The sequence below is a fragment of the Cyanistes caeruleus genome, chromosome 5 (assembly GCF_971803275.1).
Source record: "Cyanistes caeruleus chromosome 5, bCyaCae1.hap1.1, whole genome shotgun sequence".
Lineage (NCBI taxonomy): Eukaryota > Metazoa > Chordata > Aves > Passeriformes > Paridae > Cyanistes > Cyanistes caeruleus.
Window position 1 is genome coordinate 24,264,943 of NC_141705.1, and position 11,794 is coordinate 24,276,736.

Below are 11,794 nucleotides of genomic sequence, written 5' to 3' on the forward strand. Positions count from 1 at the left end.
CATTATCAAGCATCAGAACTTTACTTTTAAACATAAGTAGAATATTATTATCATTATTATTCCCTCCATCCTTTAGGCTCTCTCTCAGGAAAAGCCAGAATAACCAAAGCAAGATTAGCAGAAAAATCTATCAGAAAGTTTAGTCTGTAATCCTCAGTGTTTTAGAGAGATGCATTAATGTGTTTTCTGTGGGATGCAGTTTCCCAGCAGAGCTCCTTGCTATTTGATGTTGTACTCTTGTGATATCCCCAACAGTGCTCACAGTGCTCTGAGACAGGTGGTGCTGTGCCTTCTTTTTCTGCATCCCATGTGCTTTTTCCAGTTTGGAACATAATGACCCTCAATTTTCCAGTCTGTTCTCATGTGCTTAACTAACTGTACACATCCTGTCTCAAAGAAAAGATAACAATTAAACCATCTACTTTCTTTATAACCACCAAAAAGTCTTCTAAGACATACTTCATGAGCAATATGGTTTGAAAACCCTGGAATATTTTTCTGCATTTATTCTCCAGTCCTTTATCAGGTCTATGATGGCAATAAGTCTTTCCTATTGCAGCTTATACTTCCTGCAGTGCATCTAATGTTCAATAATGTCAAACCTGTCATGCCACACTTTACGCTAACCTTCAGACAACTTGCTTACATTCTGCTTACTGTATGATTTATAGCCGCAGGGCCCACTCACAAATCCTATTGTCCTCTCTTGGATGTTTTCTGACTTCTGTCTTTGCTGTGCTATGAATTATAGTCCACAACACCTTGCTGTACCATCACCTGGTTTTAGAATTTGATCCCAGATCACTCGATGCATCCCCTCTCCTTCAAACTATTTATCTATCCTGTTTATTAGAAATAGTTTTTCCCACCCTTCTCTCCTAAATCCTCAAGTGGTGTCACCTTTGTCCTTCAGATCTCCTGACAGCCACCCCAGGGGGGCTATCAACCTACTGTAACCAACTGTCTTCATCCAATACACCTAGAGAAAAACAGCATAAAGCCAAAGCAGACAGCATCTTCTCAGCTTAACTTCAGAGTGAGCTTTGTTTTTTTCAAGTTATACTAAATCCCCGAAGCACTTTTTTCCTAACACAGCATTTCATATTGATAATGACAGTAATAATTACAAACTGATAAAGAACTATTTGGCTGTGAATCTGAAAGTATTTCATAAACAGAGAAGATCTGCACAACAATTCTGAATGGTGAATCAGATTAAACATCCCTGTTTTAATGTCCCAGCTTGCCCCAAAGGCACAGAAAATAAATCTCCAGACAAAACCAATTTTTATTGATGCTCAGATTCGTGTAGATGCTATCAGGCAGAAATTGGAATACACTAAGTCTTCCAGCCCTAATTTTTTTTTTTTAAAGTATTTATCTTGCTTAAGTATAAAGTTTTTCCATAAGCTTTATACCTGAACACCTTAATCTCTAACTGTCCTTCTTTCCATCCTCTATTGAAGGTATTAGATACTTAGAAATAATTAAATGTTAAACATAGATATAACATTTGCTATAACTTTTAAAATCTAATTATGTATAATAATTGATTGTGTTGCAAAATACATAAAAAATTATCTTTCTGTGGCAAGCTTGTTCCTGACATGAAACAGCAGGTTCTCCATGTCATCATTGCTTATTAAGGATATATGTTGATAGCGACATGCTAGTAGCAAGTTTGGTAACTTTTTTTATCTTTCTCAATATTTGATTCTATGACATAACTATTAATATCTTCAGCAGCCATTTTAGTCTGAGTGCTTTTATGTGATAGTACAAAAGGATCAGACTAGGTCTACAGAAGCAAACATTTACATTTCATAATAATAGAGGCTGTCGCAATTGTTTGGAAAATTCTTCAGTTTTGAGCATTGCACTTGTGATAGATTTTTTTCTCATGTAAGTTGCAATTGAAACTGACTGCCAATATTTTGTCATTTCACACAGAACTGTGATAATTTTTCAGTGCTTTTTCTATTGACCAAATACTAGAAAATGCATGTTATCCATGAAGGACAGCTGTTACCTTGATTGCAAGAGAAAGAATTTAATGATGACACATACATTAGCTGGATACTTTATCTACCTGAAAGAAAAAAATATCTACCACCCTTCAGGGATGAAATAGTTTATGCATTTTGCTATTAAATGAAATCAACCAAATAAAGATTTATTAACTAACTACATTTGAGCTTCCTACTCTCAAGCACTTTTGTTCTAGAACTTGTTATATGTGCAATCTGCTGATGACATTTGCTTTCATTTGAAGGAAGATTATGAAAAACTGGAAGCATTATATTTACCACAAGTGACATCAGCTATTGCCTAAACCCTCACATAGTTCAACCCAAAATTTAGAAATGTAAAGCCCCATTTTAATTCCTTTGTTTCTGAAGAAAATAACTTGACTGCTTCTGTCATTTTACTCAGCAATTTGTTTTGATACTCTCACAATGCCACGTGCCAATCTCATTTTTATTGCAAAATTCTCAGAAGTGGGTCCAAAGTGGAACAACCCTTTCCTTGCACAATACTTATGAGTTGCTCTAGACTCTGCTGGAGCAGACTAGTTCACATTCTCCACGAGCACTTTTAGACCTGTGCGAGACTTGGAGTAAGACCGCAGCCCTTGAGCAGAGGTTTTGTGTATTGTGTCATGTCCTACATGCAATCATGCCTTCTGCAGCCCACTGTGAGTGAGTTTTGGATGCTGTAGCACCTATTGGCACCTGTCCTAAAGTACCTCTGTGAATGGGCCAAAATCTCTGCTATAACTGGGAACACATGATAGAACTTAAGTAAGGTTTCTGTGTTTGACAAAATAAACTTAACTATCTGTCATGTTACCCAACTGAAACATGATTACCCTGATTTTTGTAACAGTTTTGAAGTAACTTTTTTTAGCATTTTACTTTGTACCATCTATTTTAAACCTAGAAATTCCTTCTAGTAACTGTGTATAGACCTACAGCTCTCAAAAGAACTTCAAATAAGAAACAAAACATTCCATTCACACCTGAAAATAAAAAGGAGATAATATGCACTCTGAAGAATTCTGTTTAGAATGAGACCTTGTATATCTTCAGTTCCCTTTTCTCATTAACCACTTCATTTCAGAAAAAAAATGTTCAGAGGAACATTTTTATCTATACAAAATTTATATTTAATCAGTTACGGTGTTTTTACTTACTAAGTAAAAAATGTCTAGTAGTTACTTTATATGATGCAAGAACAGTCAGAGTGATTTATCCTGGACCGTATGCATCCATGGACACTGCAGGACAATCCTTCTCACAAGGTCCCACATTCAGCCATGTATCTCTAGTGCTCTCCAATAATATCCACCTAGAAATGTTTAAATGCCAGTTCTTAGAGATGAAAGAGATTTTACCAACTCAGCTCCTAAATCAGTGAAATTTAGCCTCTTAAGTAAAATTAAAAAAAAAAAAAAAATCTAACACAAGCTGTGTATTCAGTTATTTTTTCCATCTAACCTTAAAATAACCACAAATAAAAGTCCCCCCACAAATGTATAAGTTCACATCAGTCATTTAATAGTAATAAAAATCATGCCATTTCAAACATTTACCACATATTTATCTGGTAGTTTTCCAGCCTTTCTGTCACTGAACAAAGGACAGGCTCTTCACAACCTTTCTTTTCTTTTGCCTCATCTCAATGACAAATTAAATGCTTTCTCTTCCACTGTGCTCTCATTGGCAAAACATAGCAGTGTCTGACACAGACCTCACACCTTCCTCTCTAAAGTTTTACTGTGTCTGCTAACTTCTTAGGTTTTCTTTCTATTATGGATACTCTTCAGTAATTTTCTTTCTTTTATACCAAAAAACCCTGAGTTTTTCACAGAGAGCTGGGTTTGCCCTTTTTGAGAGAAAATGCAAAGAAGTGATAACCTTTCTAGTCTGTGCTGGGGCAGGATAACTTCAGGTTCATTATTCCTTGGACAGGGAATTATATGGAATTATGTATTCTTGCCTAATTTGTTGTTTGCTGGATTATTTTTTGTTCTGGAAGGCAACTATGAGACAATCCAGGTCAATCTTGCTACTCTGAATAGCATCTCTCTGAAGTACAAGTACATGGTGAAAGTTGGCTTTGGCATAGGCTTCTTGACCAGTTTCCTTTAGGAAACCTTGATTTGTTTCTAATTTCTGTGGTGTCAGTAATTAACCTAAGATCATTAAATAAGCAAAACTTTTGTGTTTGAGCAAAACTGTCTCATAGTTACATTATGTAACAGTTAAATTCCTAATGATCTGAATAGTGAGAAGGTTCCTTTGGTGCAAAGCATTACTGGCATTACAGTCTCCTTGTGTAAATGAAAACAAATTTTCTTCTTTCCATTAGAATGAATTAATTTTTTAAAGACAGGGAAAATTAACCTGATTAAATTTATCACAACCTTATAACAAATGGAAATTTCTGCCTCAGTCCAGAGACAGTGATCATGTTAAATGCTCATTGAAGCTAAGAGCATTCTCCAATATGGCATTTAAGTAGCTTTGATGTGCAACTGCACTAAAAATGTCCCATCACTGATGACAGGGTGGTCTCATGTTGCCTGTAATAAAAAACAATGACATTGAGTTGTATTCTAATATTAACCATGAATGTTCCTGCTGTGAAGTTATGATGTTACTGTTTGGTTAGTTTTTTCTTTCTGTCTTATGATATTGCAACAAATCACCATCCAGTACAAAGAAATTCATAATAGCTATGCCAGAAGCCATGTCCTTTCTCCTTGATATAACCCAATTTATGCATATTATTTTGTTTCTGGGAGGAAAAGGACTGAGCAGAGTAGCCCTAAACTAGAAATAGTCTGTTAGACAAACCAGAATGGACAGTGAGACTGTGAGAATTCTAACAGGAAAAAAAAAAAATATGATAAATGATACTGTAGTTTAAGTTATACCATGCAGCCTTTTATTGAGTTTCTAGCAAGTTTAGAATTTTTAGCACTGTACTTTCTGCTGCAAACTTTGTATTACTGTGGGAGATCTACAGCAGCTGAACTTTGAAATGCAATTTTAGAATAGATTTTTGTCACCACTGAGTTCTTGGACAAGAGAAAGGATTTGAGACTTACACGGCAATAGCTGTAGATAAGACAGACTGGGCAGAAATGTTTCCTAGATGCCTTCAAAGTTATTTGATCTGGAAGTAGTCATTTGTTGGTCTATTTTTACTTCATGGGGAAAGGTCAGGGAATCCTGAAAATTATTGCTGGAAAATGACAGCCTGCACACAGTAATCAAGCAAAGATCACATGTCTTCTGGGTCGAATGCAACAGAAACTCTGTCACAGCACAAGTGATATTGAAAGACTTTCAAAGCATTGCTAAAGTAATTGGTATTACAACCAAAAGGGCAGCAGTATTATTCAATTCTAGGGAAAGTAGAGATCTTTTTGAGGAAGAATGATTAGCCAAAAGTTGTCACTGCATGTCTCAAATCATGCTAAATGATGTAACTATATGCATAATGTAAGTAAGAGGGAGATTGCTGCAAATGAGCAGGACTGAACAGGCAGTGAAACCATTCCTGCCTTGTAATGATGATGATTTCCCTTGGATTTTAAGTTCCTGATGAAAAGTAGATGCTGGTTCCTCCTCTCTTAATCTATGGGGTTGCGCTCTCTAATTTCAGCTGCTCTAAGCTCATGATTTAAGTGCATATCATATATCACAAGAGATCACAAGCTGGATGAGCTGGCTGAATTTTAATGATGCAGGGGAAGAAATCTCCTTTGAGAGCATTCCTGGTGATCCAGTGCCATAGTGCTGATGCTGAAGGTATGCAAATAATCATAGCATCACTTGTCCCTAAATATTTACATGTATTTTCTTGGAAGAAAATATTTCTGCTTAAATATTTCACACCTCTTCTCTCACATGGCCATAGCACCTGAATTTACAGCAGGCCCTGGCCTATTACATTACCCTGTATATCAATCAGAAATGTGACACAGGGGAACTAAGTAGCCTTGTTATGTCAGCAAGTCATGATGTCTGTGGAGGGCAAATAAAATACTGACTGTCAAAAAAAACCCCAAACAACAAACCAAAACAAAACACTAATGCTGGTCAGAATTTTTAGGGTACCTTGTCAACTTTGGTGCACTTTTATTACAGACCTAGAAATCAAAATTAGTGTTTCATGATATATTGGGGATTTGGCTGGCTTTTCATCCTCAGAGATAATATAGGAATGATCAGGGAATGAAAATAAATAATTTGTCAGTTGCTAAATCCTTGAATCATAATAAAATAAGTAGGTGTTACAAGCAAAGTCTGCTTTTTCTCATCTCAAACCAAAAAATAATAACAAACAGGATTTTTCTAGTAGGGCAATACAAGAGATTGATTGTTCACAGTAAAAAGGGAGCATATCCTAATTGCAAAACATAAGATTTCATTTTAGAACTAGAATAATTATTTGGAATATATCACATAAGTTTAGAGGCTTGAAGAAAGTCAAAAATAATAACCCCCCCTAATCTAATAAATTATAAAAGCTCAAAGCTGAGACTGCCCTTCCCTTATCACTTCTTTAGTCTTTTGGCAAATCCAGTTTTATTGGCAGAGCTGTTGAGGGCCTTTAGCTTGAGCAGCACTTGAAGGATTTCTTGAAGCACCTTTCAGAAAGGTCCAAAGTGAGGATTTTGAGTAAGAGAACTGAAGTGCTCTCGTTTGCCTTCTCATTGCTGTTCTGAATTATTAAGGAAGACAAAAGGTAGGAAAGAACCTGTCTTTGGCAGGATGGAGATTAATTCCTCTTTTAAATCTGCACCAATTCTTATGAGTGCCTCATGTTTGATTTTCCTCACTTGGAAAGCACAAAGTTGCATGTAGGTAGAGATACAATCAAAAACTCCTCTGTATGGTTTGTGCTAGGAACTTCCACATCACAGCAGCCATTTCTGGAAGTATGAAATACATGGCTTATAGTGCTGGCAGTAAACTGCAGGGATTAGAAGAAATATTGCCAACAATATTCAAGAAAACAGTGGTACCACAATTTTGATGAAAACAGTACCTGGAGGACAGCAGAGGAAAATGTTCTTCCTAATATTGCTGTAAATGAGAACCCAGCAGAGTAGGTAGATGTCCATGTGGGAAATGTTGTGTATTATCACTGAGCTTCTTTCCTGAAACCATTTTATTGTCAGGAGTTTTACAGATACCAGAAGCAATTCAAAATGGTTAGAAAGCTCCTTAATGGCTATATTGTTCATATGTTGGGCAAAATTTGTGGTCACACTGAAACATCAAGTGATACCATGGACATGTTCTTACACAGCGCTACAGTACACTTTTGTCGTATTTTTGCCTTTTCTGACAGTAAAAAAATGCACAAGAGCAAAAAATCTGCAAGAAATTGGCTGAACTTTCTTGTTGTTCAAGAGTGTTTTCTGCAGTCCCAGTTGTTTCTGTCCCAGGCAATTCAGCTCTGTGAGCATATCTTCAAGCTCTCTTTTATCATGATGGCAAAATTGTCATTGTTTTTCCCAAAGCTGCTCTTGCTTCTTGAGGGCTAAATCTGTGTACCATGATGTAAGAGGGAAAGATCTGTTTACTTGCCTGCTGCTTTCTTCAGTGGCAGCACAATTCCCTGCTTCCCTATTCTGTTTCTCAGAAAGCTTGTGTCACTTTGATCAAAAATGAGTCATAAGAAAAAAGGCACAATAATATAAGAGAAACAATTTCTTTGAATAAGAAAAGGAATCCGTAGATCCCAAAAATCTTCAGGAAACCATAAGGTTAAAAGTGGAGGACAAAGCCTCCAGCTCTGGAAGAGTGGTTTTATGTCATCTCAAGAATAATTAGCTGTCCGTGGAAAAGGGCTGCTCTTTTTCACGGGAAATATATTACACTGAGACAGTCCAAACAACATTGCCACTGGACAAGGAGAAGCCTGGTGAGCATCAGCAGTAGCTGAGGACCTTCATTCACAAACAGTTACACAGAACAGAGGCACCCTTTTCTGACATTAAAGGGATAAATAATGAACAAACTCAAAAGGGAACTACTTCTTTTGCTCTAATGTCTTTAAGCCATAGCTTAAAAGAGCCTGCTTCAAAGAAATTGTCTTCTTCGGTGGGTCAACCTTTTCCAACCCAGAGAAACAAACTAAATTGTTCTGGTGTTTTCTCCACTGACCCATAAAAATATTACTGCATTTAGGCTAGCAAAAATGCACTAAAATAAATTTTCAAATGCTCATGATTATTTGGATGATGTAAACAGGTTTGAAAATGTAAGAGTGAATCTATAGTGTCTGGACAACTGTAAATATATGCATATTTTTGTCCAAAATGAAACCAGGTCTCAAGATATCTCAAGTAGAACATGGGTATGTTAATTATAGACAAATACATATCTATCTATCTATCTATCTATCTATCTATCTATCTATCTATCTTTATATATCTATATACATCTTTATCTATATATATCTAAAATAGATATACTATTGGTATAGCATCTATAAGTATAAATATATTTATATATATATATATAAATATACAGATATAAACCAAGAAATTTACACCATGAGCAACATATTGGCCTCTTTAAGCCTTCCTTCTAATGCTTTGGTATGCATCATCATTCTCATATTTAGAGTGCATGCTCTTTAGGGCACTGAATCATCTCTTAAAATTTATGTTAAATATATTTATTGAAGAAAGTGCAATAAATGACTAGAATATTTAAAAATAATGTTAAATTTATATGAACTTATAATTTTTCTGAATTCTTACAGCACCTCTAAGAATTTGATAAACAAGACTGATCATGACATTGTAAGACAGAGATTATTCTGCCTCCAGACTTGGCTCTGAAACAGAACCAAACTAAAACCTTATTTCTGTATTCTGGGAAGATGTGGTAGGTTATAAAGAAGTTGATGAGTTAATGTAGGAGAAGTTATCAAGGTAGAACTGTCTCTTGATAAAAAATAGTTATTGTAAACAGAGAAAGCATGAAAATATATTGATCACTGATGCCATTATGAAGCACAGATGAAAAGGTAAAATAAAATGTGCTTGTATGGAATAACATATTTATGATAATTTTTATTTTTCCCCTGTAAAAACAATTCCTGTTACTGCAGTTTTCACTTGGCTATGAAGATAAATTCATATCAGATAAATGTTTTAATAGTAATTACTCAGCTTGGGGTATACAAAGACTTTAGGCTCTCCTATATGGAAGGAAAAAGCTGCTTCTGTTCCAAATTTCAAACCAGTGTTTTTACTTGTGTTCCTTTTTTTCCCTTCCTCCATCACTAAACTCTGCTCTGACCAGGCACAGCCCTTCAAAGACAAAAAGTACTGTATGGCATACATATGGGCTCCTGTAATTCCCACTGAAGCACCACTGGAAAGGAAAACCTGCTGGGTGTAAAACCTGCTGATCCTCAGGGATGACTTGGAGGATATTTTGCCTTTAACAGCTTCATCCCTTGCCAGGCTATAATTCACCTGAATTTTTGTTAACAGCTTCATCAGTGTAAGACTATGACCTTACTGAATATTACCATGCCTTAAGACTTTCTGTACCGTGTGATCTTAATTGATTGATACATGGGAGCAGAAAGACAACAGAGCCATTATACTGGTTATTTTGCTGTCTGCTAGGAAATAAAATGACCAGAAGCGCCTTTGCAAATTATTTTTATATGTCTTTGGAAAGACAGCAAGTTAAAGGGCAAGTGAGCTCAGTCAGCAGAAATCCACAAAAAAAACACAGAAAGGCACCTGAAGTTAAAAATGGTGTTTAGGCAGGGATTTGTCAGTCAGTCCAGCCCTTGTTTATGTGGGTACATCTGCCAGGGACTGATTTTAAAACCAAGGCCTTGCGGGCACTGAGCACTGGGAAATCGCTTCCCGTCAAGACTTCTTGGAGACACCAACAGCAATATGACAACCATAACTCAACACAGGAAGAACCAGGAGCTTTTGGCTGAGTACAGTAAGTTATCTGGATCACATAGTAAAGCACAAAGGAAGACAGAGGACAATTTGAGCACAGCTTTGTTGTTTCACCACAGCAATGGTGTTTCAGTGAAGTAAGTCCACATGAGCAGGACTGATATTACTGTGCAAGTTGTGTGAGAGCGGTGTAAATGAAAACTGGCTTGCCCCAGCTCAAGGAGGTCAGCATGCATTGACTGAATCAGTGTGTGGTCACACTGGGACCAGCTGGTTATGAAGGAATTTAATTGACTTCGGCAAAATTTGGGAAAAGACAGATGTTTCAGAACTGGCTCTGTTCCTGCAGCATGATTGTCATAGTGTAATTTCCCACTGGTGTGTTTCACATCCTCGGAAGCCCAATTAGCCAATGAAGCTTTGCTTGCAGCAGACAAAACTAAGAATGCACTGGTTTTCCCCCGAGCAGCTACTTTCTTGTTTTATGCATGCAAAGAAAAATAAAAAGTCGTCTTTTTCAGTTAACTGAGCCATAGCACCAGCACTTCATACTAGCAAACCTTTAAAAAGAGGCTGTTCTCTATATTCACAATGCCTCATATCTCCAGAGCACTCTAATGTTTTCCTTTCAAAATTACACACTCAGGATTTTTTGTCCCTTTTTCTGGGAAGCACATATCTTTATAACTGACTCCATCTCCCCTTCTGCAAGCTATTTCCAAAACACACTTCAGCGGTACAGCTTTATGACCACTATTTTCAGGGCCTTAATCCTCTCATCCAGATGAGTCTGCTCACTTTTCCTCCCTGGACTCTCCTGTTTCCCTTGTCTCAACCAAAATCAGATACACTGCAGCCCAGGCCTCATATAGAGCATTTTTTAATTCTTCACAGAGTTCAGGGAAGGCACTAGAGGTGCTGCCCTTTGCCAGCTGGTCTGGATGTTCTACCCCTTTCATATGGATGGAAATGTGTTGAACATTGCATCAATCAAAGAACAAATATGATAATGGAAGGTTTCTACTCTTACTGTCAGAGAAAGAGTCTTCTAGTTTTCTCCTTCCTTTCTCCAAGTCATGTACCCGTATTTTTGCTAGTGGTGCTCTGAAGGAAGTTGGCTATTTTTATTGGTATCAGTTTCCTTGTATTGAGCTCAACCACCAGAATTTCTTGTCTGTGTAAGCTTGTACATTGCCAAAGGTACTGTGAAAATACTTCTCATGAAACTCACTGAGGTGTTTAAGAGCATGTTGTCCATTAACACAGAATCCATGCAGGAAATTAATTTTATTACCCTTATTCCATGATAACAAGATGGAAGCTCAGCATTTGAAGACTGATTATAAACACACAATCAATCAAGAGTATCTACTGACACTCTGGACGGCTTGAAAAAGCAAATGAATAGTGCTAACTTCTTCATCATCTGAATCTAGAGGTCTTGAGAGGGAATAGTTCTTGGTCTTTGCAGCAATCCTAGAACAGGCCTCCACTGTGAAACAAAAGAAACATACACACACAAAAAGTGAACATGTAGAAATGACTGTTTTAAGGGAGAGTTCCTAATTCTTCGTAAAATTCATGTAACTAGCTATGAAGATGCTTAAGTTTTTATGATCTATCTCCATCTGTTGAGGTTCAAGGCTTATTAAAACTCCAAACTGAAAGTTTGTGACATAATAACTTACAAAACTTGTTCTGTTATGATAGACAGGGAGACTTAGAGAATCACAAATGAAAAAGGGGGCTTCACTCTAACACAAAATGTTACACTGGTACTACATGTGAGCTGTTATTATCACTGTATGTTCTTGGACTTCCCCAAAGAAGGCT